This window comes from Echinops telfairi, unplaced genomic scaffold (genome assembly GCF_000313985.2).
Source record: "Echinops telfairi isolate 266 unplaced genomic scaffold, ASM31398v2 ScPeMD7_655;HRSCAF=1070, whole genome shotgun sequence".
NCBI classification, from domain to species: Eukaryota; Metazoa; Chordata; class Mammalia; order Afrosoricida; family Tenrecidae; genus Echinops; species Echinops telfairi.
Genome location: NW_022104553.1, coordinates 35,752,056 through 35,765,838, shown reverse-complemented (window position 1 = coordinate 35,765,838; position 13,783 = coordinate 35,752,056).

The following is a 13,783-nucleotide window of genomic DNA, read 5'->3' as shown; positions in this document are numbered from 1 at the left end:
AATAAAATGTTTTTTAAAAAAGAATAACAAAACTCTAGCTAGTGACAATGAAAACAAGCAAAAATAGAGAAATAACTGTGATAGTTAGGTTTTGTATCTACTTGGCTAGGTCAGAATTCTCAGGGGGGTGGCAAATAAGGCCTAGTAATCTCTATGATGCTATGTAACACAATGTATCCCATAACGGGATATGCTGTGATCAGCCAATAAGACCAAGGTGGAGTACAACCCTCTTACTCAGGTCACAGCACCGATGCACTTGAGAGGAAGTTTATTCAGAGTGTGGCCTAATTCATGTAAGTGGAGGCTGTGGAGATGCTTGCTTGCTTTTTTTGCTGTCTGAGTCCTGTATCTGGCTTGTCTGCATCCTGTATCTGGCTTGTCTGCCTCTTATTCTTTGTACTTGAACCAGTGGCCTGCCAATCCATAGAGCAACAAGCAACCTGCTTTCTGACCTGACAACCTTGGATTCATTTGTCTCTCCTGTCCCAGCCTGATTTGATGACCCGGGATTCATCTACTTCTACAGCCTATGGTCTTCCAGATGATTCTGGGTTCATCAGACGCTGAAGCTACTCAAGTCAGGAGAAGCTTCCAGTTTAACATCTGACTGACTGACTTAAAGCCAGACTGGGTTTACCTACTTCTACAACTGTATGAGCCATGTCTTGATATATGTGTGTGTGTGTGTTTGTATACACACATATATATGTATACACATAACACATATATAGAGAGATTTTAATCAAGAACATGGTATGTGTGTGTATATATATATATATATAAACACACATATATTGTACCACCCATAAAATAACCAATAAATTTTTCCAACCATGTATTTAATTTTTTTTACCAAACAATTTTATCACCTTCAAAGTACTTTCCATTATACTTAATACATTTGTCAAATCTGCCATTCCATTCTTGGAAACACTTTTCAAATTCATCTGTTTGGGTGGCTGACAGCACTCCTTAGTTTTTTTTCTTCATTTCTTCTACATCGTCAAATTGCTGTCCTTTCATTTCCCCTTTTCATTCATGGAAATGAAAAGAAGTCACACAGAGTGAGGTCAGGTGAGTCAGGTGAATGGAGCAAGAGAGTCACGCTGTTTTTTGCCAAAAACTGGTGCACTGACATGGCTGCATAAGCAGGTGCCTTGTTGTGGTGGAAGAACCTGTCCCGTCTGCCACAAATCAGGTCTTTTTTTGTCACACAATGTTATGCAATCTTTTCAGAACCTCTAAATAGAAAGCTTGATTAACAGACCGACCTGGTGGAATGAACTCCAAATGCCCTACAAGTTGCCATTTTTGTCTCTTTCAGAAGTTGATGGACCTCCTAAATGAGGTTTGTCATTAATCAACATTTCACTTTTTGAAATGAGCAAACCACTCGTACACTTGAGTTTTTCCCATAGTGCTCACCTTATAAGCTGTGTTCAACATCACAACAGTTTCTGCCGCATTTTTGCCGAGGAGGAAACAAAATTTCACAGTGACACACTCTTCTCTTAAACCAGCCATCACTAAAAAAACAGAAAGAAAGAAAACGAGATTAGCGCAAAACAGCTTATACGAAAAAATTCACTGTGATCAGAGAGAACCCTTCCCAGGAGATGCCACTTGGTGCACTATCTCAGAACAAGTTGCTTGATGCTGGCCTAGCAGGGGAAAAAGCATACTACGAAAGGTCTGCCCAGAAGAGCTTTTTCCCATGATGTATTTTTTTTGTACCCCCAGCCTTTAGGAGAAGTCTTGATACATGCTACAGTATGAGTGGAACATGAGGAATTATGCTGAACAAAATAGGCCAATCACAAGACAAATACTATATGACTTCACTTACAAAAAAGACAAGAAAAGGCCAATATATAAATATCAAAGTTTACTAGTGGCTACCAGAGGCAGGAAGGAGGGGAAAACGATTGAATAGTGATAAAACAATAGAATTGATTACAGGTACATAGTACACCCGATTATTGTAATTGTTGTCAATGATTTATATAGCTGTAAAAGTTGAATTGGCAAAAGTTGTACAAGCAAATGCACTTTACACAATTGATGTATGTATGGATTGTGATAAGACTTGTATGAGCCTATAATAAAACGATTTTAAAAAGTTGTACAGGAAGTACAATAACAAGTTAAATAAGAGTAGCTGCTGATCCTGTTTATATTCAATCAAACCTGATATTTGGTTCCTTGGTTTGGAGGTTTAGGGTCATAGTTTCATGGAATATCCCAGTTGTTGTTGTTTTTTGTTTTGCCTAGTAAAGTGTTCAAAGCTACTGATTTACTTCCTATTTCACTAAGTACTCCCTAGGCTCTTTAACACTTGCAAGAAGTCATCCAAGGCACAATACTGTATCTCTATTTACCCGGAGAAACAGAGGGAGAGAAAGAATTGGGCATAGGAGGATATGAAATGTCTGACTAATTGCCAGAAAACTGGCTGGTGCCCCACTCTGATTACTGAACAATTTGGTCATGGATTTTTACAGAAGAATCCTGTCCTACAGTGAACAAAACAAAACAAAAAACAACCAGAATTTCAAACTCTCATGGATTCTAATCTCTCTGGACCCAAGAAGTGGGGATGAAGCTCTGGAACCATTGCCCTGAGAGAATTTTAAAGACTTAAACCAAAATATCCCCTAGCATCATCTTAAAATCTCTTTGTAGTGAGCTTCATGAACTTGAGCATTATGCTCTTTTCAGAACGACCTATATGGAATCACATTGAGAACAGTAACTACAAAGATTAAATAGAAACGTTAGGGGGGAGTGAGTTTATGTTAATAAGTAAGGAACAACTCAGAAAAGAAGGGTGCTAACACTTGCACAACTAGAAGCATGTAATCAGTGTCTCTACATATAGAGGCTGTCATCCATGTAGAAACTGTCGTACATATAGAAACCTGACAGTATATGGTTTGCTGTGTCTTCTCAAAAACCACAAAATCATAAACAAAATTTCGAAGGAAAAAAGTGCAGGCACAGTCACAGACATTGTCTAGGCATTGCCGCACGCCTTTGAGGACTGATCAAATCCTGGGTTCAAATGTTTAGTTAAAAACTATGGGACCATAGTTGTGTGGGACAATTTAGCCAATTGATATAACATAGTTCTTGAAGTTAATTGTCTCCCTCCTAGTTTGGTAAGTAGCACCTGTCCTTTAAAAGCTTCCAAGAATCCAACTCAGATACCAGAGAATGAAAGAAACCAAAGACTCAAAGTGGAAACTAGTCCACGAGTCTAATTGTCCACACGAACCATCGCTTCATTTATCCTGAGCTCAGAACTAAATGATGCCTCCTACCATTACTGACCTACCATTCCATCCAAGTAGATCCCAGATAGAATAGGAGAATAACGAAGAACAAAATTCAAATTACAGTACTTTATTGGACTGATCATCTAAAGGAACTCCCTTTGACCTTGAAGCTGAAATCACTTCTGGAGACCCCATTTCATCAATCAATATATTGTCTAATAACATAAACAATCTCATCCCTGAGTACTGAGCTCCCTTAAGTAATCAACCAAATGATTAACATTTACCCTAAATCAAAAGTGAGATGGTAGGAAGAGGCAGGCAAGCTAAATTAATTGAAAAAGAATAAACAGAATAGAAATAACAAAAATGCTGATATTTTTTGAAAAATATAACCAATGTTATGGAACCGTTTGTATTAAAAATATTAACTGAGAACCTAATTTACTTTGTAAACTTCCACCTAAAACCCAATAAAGTATTATTTCACTAAACAAATTTCAAAGAAATCTGAGTTTCTGATTATTTCCAAATTAATACATGGTCACACAATAACAACTAATTTCAGAACAATAAACCAATGCAATTGATAGGCCCGTGTGTATTTTTTCCCTGATTTGGGGTGTGGAGCTCCAGGGTGGGAAGACACTGAATTTCTGTCCAGCCTGGTGCTTTGGTAAAAGAGTGCCACCTGGTGGGGAATAAGCTGGCTACCGCGGAGGTGCAGAAGCATACAGTGGAATGACATTTAACAGAGGTAGTAGACACTGTTTGCCATCCCACAAGAATAACAGCTCCACTAAAAACAGAAAACGTGAATTTCTACCTTTTTTGTTTCCATATCTTACACAATCCGCTGTACCCCCTTCACCCACATTTCCGTTATTTGTCCCCCTCGGAGGTGGGGTGGAGTGTGAAACATCCGTCATTGCTATCAGTTCCCCGAGGTGAATTTCTTGAGAATACAAAATCATTTCAATAAAAATATTCTGGTAACTTTTGGGGATATGAATATATTTTCAGATAACACTTATATACTTTGTCATGGAATTACATAACTGAGTTTTGTAATCACTATTTTTAGGCAAATGTGCAAATTACAAGTAAAGCCTATGAGTTATTTACTGAAGGAAATGATTTTCAGTATAAATCAGAGAATCAAAACCATCTAGACATAACCTCTTACTTTAGGGAGCTTTAATACGGTGATATAATATATACACTGACATAGTTTAATATAGACTATTAATCATGTTCACAGTGCACATAAGGCAGCAGTTCTCAGTTCACAAGACAACCACAAGTCCTAGTTAACTGACCTCTGGCCCAAATTATTCAGATTCAATGATCAGGATTGAGTCCAAAAATCTGCATTCTTATGAAGCACAGTAAATTGTTCTAATACAAGTGGTCTCTTAACAGGCTTGAGAACTGATTGGAGGCACAGAAAAATGCCACTGATGGCTAGTGCTATCAAGTAAGCATTGGGCTGCTAACCACAAGATCAGTGGTTCAAACCCACCAGGCACTTGAGGGAGAAAGATGAGGCTGCCATAAAAGGTTTCCAGCCCCAATACCCTATATTGGTCAGGAGTGCGTCCAAAACAATGGGTTTCTTTTTGGTTTGAAAATGCAACAGTTGCCTCTGAAGCATTAAAGGACAATGGAATTATTTGCATTCAAATACATTTTCATGAATGGGGAATTCCTTTGTGAATCTCATTTAATAACTCTCAGTAGTCAGTATGCTAGGTAATACAACACAATTCATCGCTTGAGCACATTGAGTAGCAGGTAACTCACCCTGGAGCATCAGAAACAAGACACTAGACTCAATATTCCCACTGGGGGACAGAGGCAGAAGAAGAGAGATATGATACTTGCCTTAAATCTACCTGCCAACTCACCAGAACAATGTTCAAAGCAGTTGTATTCTGGTTTCCTCCCCTATGATGTGCTTTTCCAACAGGGGGAGCCACTGCCCTCCAGCTGCACATCCCCACTCCATCCATGTTCAATGGAGTCCCCAGGGCACTAGCAGCCAGAGAAGGGTGTCCTCCTGATTTCTTAAGCCACTCCCGAAGGCCTTGATGCCAGTTCCTGGGTGGGTCAAACAGTTAACATGCTCTGCTGCTAGCACATTTGCATCCATCTGGAGATGCCTTGGAAGAAAGGCCTGGTGACTGACTTCCAAAGACTTAGCCAATGAAAGCCTAGGGAACGTAGCTCTACTCTGACACACATGGGGTTGCCATCAGTTGGGGCCTGACAAGCCTTTGATGAGCATGCATGATTCTCTGCAACAGAAAGTAGCCAATTCAGAAAGGCTCAGCTTTTTCTGTAGCCCAATCCTGTTTGACCGGCTCCTGATAGACATTGGCAAGCATCCTCCAGCCCATCCTCCTCAAATATTAAGATCAGTGATGTTCAACCTTGGCTGAATTTAGAAGTGTCACATAAACTCTTTCAAAGTTCCAGTGCTGTAGCCTAGATTTATTCAATCTGAAATGCTGAGCTCACCCGCAGCCTGACACATAGTGCATAGTATCACAGGATCTCCTTATTAAAGCTCTCTAGATGATTCCAAATGCAGACAAGACTAAAAGGAACTAAGAGAGTCACTAGCTAGTATCTGTCTAACCCTTCCCAGAGGTTCCCACTTCAGCCATATTCTCAAATAGGATTCAGGAATGGCAGTGTTCGGTCCCTACATATGTTTGAGAACCATCCCATTTTGAGTACTCTACAGACTTTTTGATGGACCATTTATAAGAACAGGCAATCTACTTCCAATAGTTCAGCTATTGATAATCCTTTGAAGCATAGTTCTACTCTGACAGATGCATGGTCACCATGAATCAGAATTGACTGGAAGTCAACTCTTATGATTTTTTAATTTTTTCTTTTGTACTTTTGTAGCTGAGGCGCATGCATGCAGAAAATTGTCCAATGATAAAATCCCATTCCTCATACTGAAAAGAGCTAGTGATACAGATAAGCAGTAGCAAGGTGATGCCTGGGACAGCTAGCTGTAGCAAAGTGGGTCAGGAATCTAAGCTATGGAATTGCAGTAGCAAGGGCAGCAGTGTGGCCATTCAGCCAATATGCACCAGTTCACAGCTCAAAAATCTCTATATGGTCAGGTTCTGGTCAACTCAATGTGGGCTGCCTCATCAGCCTCCACAGGGTGCTCATTGCTCGCCTTGCCTTTAGCCCATGAACTCTCACAAATACTCAACAATCCTAGACCCCTCGTGCTAGATCATGAACTTTAGACCAGTCAACCCGATCTCATCTTCTCCTCTTTTTCCTGTAAACCTTGTCCACTTGTACTAGTGGTCAAACTCAACCTGTCCCTTTATTGCTGTCTTTCTCCCACTTCCATTCAACAAGTAGATCCACATGGTCACCTAGCAAGTATTTTATCCTGCCCTCAGGCTCCCTTTAACATTCGGTCCCAGAGAAGAGTTTTCTTCCTGGTTCCAGATTTTTTCCAGCTTCTGACAAAGACCTTTGGATCCTGAGTACTCCAAAGCACGGGGTGGGGCATATATTTTCAAAGCTTTCTTTGCAGGTGTGGCCTAAACTCATCTAAAAATCTATTTTAATGGCTAATAGCAAGTGGATTTACAAACTTTCTATTTTCATACTTCCCATATTTTTCTCAGAAAACAAATGAGTAAACAGTGTGGCTTTATCTGACCTCTGGAAAACCAAAAAAGAAAAACTACCCTGAGGGAGAGGTCAAACAAACATCTACTCTCCATCTTATGATTTATTTCTCTAGTATCCCACTCCCAAGGTACCGTGATGTGTTAGTCTGGGTACATTAGAGAAACAAATCCACAGAAATGCATATGTATAAGAGAAAGTTTTATATAAACGATAAGTGCACATCAAGAAAACATCCCAACCCAGTGCTGCCCAAGCCCATAAGTTCAACATTAACCCTAATGTCCAAGACCAATCCACAAAGCCCTCTTCCATCTCACAAAACACACCTATGACGCTGACTGCAGGAGGAAAGCCGTATCAGTGAGCATGTAAGCATCTCAGCGCTGGCAGGGGTCTCACATGGCTGCTCCAGCACCCAGGGCTGCATCGGGGTAGGTCCATGCGGCTTCTCCTTGGGGATGTCTTGCAGGAAGTGAGCCTTGCCAGCTGAAGCAGGGAACTGGCTAAGGCAGTTCACCCTGGTCTGACCATCAGAAAGCAAGAGATCTGAGAACCAGAAAGGGTAAGATCACCGAGCCATTTATCTCTCTGCTCTTCATTTAACCCCACATGTGTTTATCGGCCAGGTTGGCACAATAAACTTTAACTATCTCAGGCACCATAAGCTGGTGATGACTAGGGGCAATTAACAACAACAACAATATGACAGACACTGTTTGAGGCCCTTGGATGAAACAGTAGACCAAAAAGGGCCTCGATTTCAGTGGGAAAAGGCAACAAACTAATTTCAAATGTTGATGAGAATTTTAAAGACAGCCTAAGAGGGTTGATGGCAGACCATGGGAAAATGCATTTGAGCTGAGGCCTCAATTTTGAAGGCAAGATCTAGGGTAAGGACATTTCAGGAAGCAGCAAACTAAAAGAGGCTCGAAAATTATTTGCCTTTCTTCCCAGTGAGAGCTGGGGATTCTATGCACTTTGAACCTAGCTGGACTCCCTGCGGGCCTTGATCAATAGAATACAGCAGAATTGACACAATGCCTATTTCCAGTCTGTAAGAAACTGGCTGCTTCCATTTCCTGACACTTAAGAGTCCTCATTCTGAGAACCTTCAGCTGCCAGGTAAGAAGCCTGTGTGCTCTGCTGCAGAGACCATGTGGAGAAGCCTTGAGAATACACAGACAGGGAGAGGCGCCCAGCTGAGCCCAGACTTCCTACCATCTTTGGCAATGAAGAACATTTAGCAAAACTGTCTTAAACCCTTCAGTCTAACTGTCAAGTGTATGCCAGCATGTGACCCAAGTCAATGCCATTTGGAACAAAAGATGTACAGTTAAGTTCTGCCTGATTTAGTCTCTCAGGGCTGCTATAACAAAATATCACATAAATGTATTTCTCACAGTTCTGGAGGCTCGAAGTACAATTCAGAGTGTCTGCCATTTCCTTCTGAGAGGTTGTAAGGTGACCAGATTTTAACATTGGTAAAGCGGGGCACCATTGATACAACTCATATCCTGGTGAAATAGCCACATGGCAGCCAAAAACCATATACCCTAGCTTGTCGTACATTCTTTCCAAAAATCGGGTTTTAAAAACGTCGCGGGACACGGGAAAAATTGTTAAAAATCAGGACTGTCCCGCCAAAAGCGGGATGTCTGGTCATCTTAGCCGTTTGAGAGAAGAGTTGTTCCCTGTGTCTCCCTTAGTTCCTGGTGAGCTTGAGCAACCATTGGCGTTCCTTAGCTTTAGATGGATTTGCCATACTGTGTTCACCCGGAATGTGACTTTCTGCTCGTCCTCTTCTTTTTAAGATGCTAGTCGTGAAGCATCAGAACCCACCCTACTCTGATAGGATCTCATTCAACTTAGCTGTTTAGCCAAAGAAAACCACTCTTTCTAAACAAGACCACACTCACAGGTTCAGGGACTGAGACTTCAATATATCTTTTGGGAGAACACAAGCAATCCATAACACTGACCTACAAAACTACGACAGATGATAAAAGGGTTGCTGTTTGAAGTCATTAAAATTTAAAGGCATTAAATGATATGCAACTATTAAACACTGGAAAACAGTCCAAGAGAAGGATTGACGCAAAATGAGATAGGGAATGACTTGTAGAGTGTTCAAGAGACCAAAATCAGGCCATTATTAAAAAATGGTGCTTTAATAAATGAGCAGAGAAGAGAGGAGAAGAATGAAGAGAGTTGAGTAAGGGTCTGTTGTGTGTTGCTTGGGGGACCATGCAGAGAAGGGCCAGTGAAGCCTTCTAAATCGGTGGGGGGAGGTCAGACTGTTGTCTCGCCCCACCACAGGGGTGGGCCCCGCTCCCTGCTATTAAAGACAATGGACAGGTCTGCGGTTATCTATTTGATTCCTGTAGGTGGGGTTTACACTCTACTGATAATGGTTCCTATGGAGACCCAGAGAACAGGTCAAAGTTAAGCTGCCATCCTAAATTTAGGATCTGCCCATCTTGCCCCCAATCCCTCCTCTTCCTATTGCGTGAATACCCCTAGACCACCCCCTCCCATTACTCTAATACCTATAGCACAACCCCTTCCTGTGATGTATGTCTTTATCTGTAATTAGGGGGCTTGCATGTCCCCAAAGAATATAAAAGCTTGGGGAGCATTAAAGATTCTCTCTCCCTCCACGTGGACCACCAAGTGGGGCTGAGGTGAGCATGCTACTATGAATTGCGTCTGACTCCATTTATTTCTATATTTCTCTTCTCTCATGTTCTCTATAACTTTACTCTAATCTTTACTTATTATCGGTGTACAATTGAGCCTACTGGACCCGTAATGATGTGCTAGGGGCTGGCTTCTCCTGGTATATGGCGCCCATTACATGTGACATTGTAAAAAAAAAAAAAACCTCTTGGTTGAAGTTATCTGACCTTTGAAAGTTCTTTCCAGCAGCTATGTGGCAAACACACTGTCATGGGGCAAGAGTGGAAAAAGAACAACTAATTAAGAGACTATTGCAATTGGTGGCTTTTCCTGATTGGGAATTTAGCCTAATATGTAGAAACTTACCTTGCAACACTGTCATTAACTTCCTGACTTGTGTTCCAGTTCACGTAACTGGACCTCTCGCTTATTTCTGTGTTTATTATCTGTGCTTACTTTGCTTCTTGGTCTTAGCAATTTTCTCTCCATCTTGTGCCCCAGTGTCCTATGTTATCAGGAGCAGGAAGAAGGAAAGTTTCCACCTCACTTCTGCTGTTCTTCATATGTAGACAAGCTCCACTTTAGGGATGTGGGTAACTTATTTGGGAATAATGTACCTTTGAACCTACTTACCTCAACTCTCTGCCAGTTCTTGGGAGAAACCTGCCTGTAGACAATATGAGTTCTGCTCCACTTTCTTCCTTACACAAACCTATACTTCTCCCCCCTGGAAGAGGCCGATGATCGCCAAGGACTGCTATGACTAAGGGGTACTTCTGCCTTATTCTAGGTTTCACTATTAAAAAGCTTCATCTGCAGAGAGAAGGCCTATTCTTCTATCTCTATTAAAATATATTTTAGACTCTATCTGCCTGATTTCTGTCTTTCTCGCAATGAAATTCAAGCTCAGGTGGGAAATAGGGTGTTAGTTTTGGGCTTCACGTCCCTAACAACTGAAATTTAGTGTCAATAATCTGCCTGTTGGTCTAGTTTTCCTAAGGGCTTTTGCTTTGCTCATAGGTACTTCCAGACCTCTCTGTTGGTGGTCCATTTGGATTTTCACATATGGCCTCTTCCTTGACTTTTCCATTGTCATATGACTGCATCTCTGGTTGGACTTCCCTAACTGAATTGCTCACTTGAGCTGGGTCCCCTAACTCTGAAACTATGAATTGGCCTTCCATTCACATCCTTCCTTCCATTACCTTTAGTCCTGTCCCCTCATGGGCTGAAGTAAGTGTTTTCAATTTACATGGGGCTAAGTCCCTCCCACTGACCAGCCCCAGAGGCTATTGAGCTATGAACAGCCTTCCTTGGAACACAGAAAGGAAAGAGCAACATAGTATTGTGGGTTTGAGAGTCCTACCTAGACTCAACCATGCATCCTTTATCTAATTCTAGTTTCTCAGCCTCTCTGTGCTTCCATTTCCTCATGTACCAAATGAGGGTCAAGGTAAAAGCGCCTGTCTCAAGTTTCAATGGAAATGAAAATAATGCCTATAAAACACTCAGCACAGCACCTGGCATATCATTAAAATCTCGATAAACATAAAGTAATATTGGGCAAGCCCTCTCCTCATGCACTTTCAGAGTAGAATTTGAATGTGGGTGGAAAGCGATAGCAGGAGAGCAAGGAGGTCAAGAACTCCTCAAGAACACTAACTTCACATTAGCACTGGAGCCATTTATTGAGGACAAGAAGAATGACCTTCTCAATGTTTTTCTCTCTGACATACCTTGGTGCCTTGTCCATATTCAGTGTTCAAAATACTTGTTAAATAAATGATTAATTCCAAAGAACTTATATCAACAACTAGCAATAACTAAGGACACCCAAGAGCTTTATCCGACCTCCAATGTCACCATGACCCTGTATTTCCGGAATTAGGCTGAAGCCCAGCCATGCAAAGCCAGCAACCTTCCCAGGGCATAAGTTCCATGCCTGGCAGCCCCCTCAGGCAGCACTGATGGCAGTTTTCTGTAGGGTTGAGAGGGTACTGAAAGTAGTACAGAGGAAAAATGATGGAGATATGACAACCCTTCTAATTACTCAAGTCTGTGCTATTTCTACTGAGCAGGGCAGCAGTGAGACATAAGGCCAAAAATTTGAATTGTCAGTGTGCATCACTGTGCAAGCAACAAGAGGTTTTTCTGTAGAGTCCTCGGTAATGCCAGGTGGCAGAGCTTATCATTAGCTGAGAGTGGGTGAATAATTAAGTTCTTCCTTTCTGACTGGTTCCTGTTTTACTTGTATCTTCCTTCCATTCAACAATGCTCACCATTTGATTGCAACTTAAGTATAGATGCAATCATGAACCAGAGAATGAGGGGGTGAGAGTCTCTGAGATCTCAGTTCTGCTGAGTCATCCCCCCTGCTGACTCGTTAGCACTAACAACAATGGCAACAACATCAGTTCTTACCAAGGAAGCAGAATCAAAGAGGCTGACATCAGACCCTGTTCCCAAAGCTAATAGGAACAAGAGATGTTCATTACAGATAAGTAAGTAAGCAGAAGTAAATCTGTGTTTGCCTTGCTTCATGGGTAATCTGACATTGCCCACTCCCAGCTGTGACTCCCCCAGCAATGTGAGTGTTCCAATCTCTCCACATCCTCTCCAGTGTTTATTATGCTAGGTGTATTTTTAATACAATTGGACTAATTTAGTGTACAAGATGATACATTTAAATTTTTAAATATAATTTTTAACTAAAGAAGTAATACAGGACTTCTGGGAAGATGGCGATGGAGTGACATATACCAGAGGGACTCCGCAGAATCCAGCCCAGGAGAGTTGCTTAGAGGGAACTTTAACACAACTGGAACGCAGGAGGAGCATCATAAAGATAAGTAGGCACAGACCCACGGGGTTTTGAGGTGCTTCGGGCTTTTGGCTTACCTCAGTGGAAGCTGGCTGGGGCTTGCTTGACCTTGGTCCTGCCACTGTCTCTGTTGGAGCTGGGGCCATTTGGAGCCCATAGGGGGATTTGGTTTCAACAGTCACAGTTTACCCCGCCAGCCTCAGGGAAGGAACTGGACCCTTGTGGCTCCACGGGCAGGGATCAGGGTTCGGCTACAGTGTACCTTTTGTTTATATCTCTGCTCTCTGTTCTCCCACAGTCTGGGAAGCCTGTGCAGGGGCTTTTTCTCGGCACAGCCACAGCTTGCCACCGCTGCCTCGGGGCAGGGATTAAATCCCTCCCACAGGCAGGGATCAGCAATAGATCGGGGTTCAGCTACATTGTTGCTTCTGTTTACATCTCTGCTCTCTGTCTGCCCTTCCCCCTCCCCCCCCTCCCCGGCGCCCCCCCTCCAACGGTCTTTGAGAATTACGCAGGGGCTTTTTCTCAGCTCAACTATGGCAACTGCAGCTTGCCGATGCTGCCTCAGGGTAGAGACTAAACTCTTGCAGCTCCACTGATGGGGAGTGGGACTCAGCTACATAGTTGCTTTTCTTTCCCTCTCTCCCCTATATTTCCCCCCATCCCAGCACAGACTAAATGGTCTTACTTCTTAATTTTTTTTCTTTCCCCTCTGTCTCTTTCCTGTTCTCTCACACTCCACTGCTGACCTCCAGACCACTCCCAGTAGCCTAGGGCACTTACGCCTGTACCACACTCAGCTAGCTGAGCTCCACCCTGTGTAGCTAGCCCCACCCTGTGTAGCTAGCCTGAGGCTAGGAAAAGCCCTGCTTCCCCTCCAGGGGATACTCTGCCCAACCACTCACCCTGGAATTCCTGCCTGTGTACATGGGGGCATAAGGCAGCTCGGCCAACACTCATCACCATTCCAAGCTGTCGTAGGAACCTCTGCCCAACCTCCACAACACCAAAGCAGACAACCCACCAGCCTTCTGGGGCACTCCCCTGATATGGAAGCCACAGGAAGATAAAGGGGTAGGTTAATGCCATAGTAATAATTAACTGTAGGCAGTTCTCTTTTTTTAACATTTTATTAGGGGCTCATACAACTGTTATCCCAATCCATACACATCAATTGTGTAAAGCGCATTTGTACATCGTTTCTTTTTTTTTTAACATTTTATTAGGGGCTCATACAACTGTCATCCCAATCCATACACACATCAATTGTGTAAAGCGCATTTGTACATCGTTTCTCAAAACATTTTCTCTCTACTTAAACCCCCGACATTAG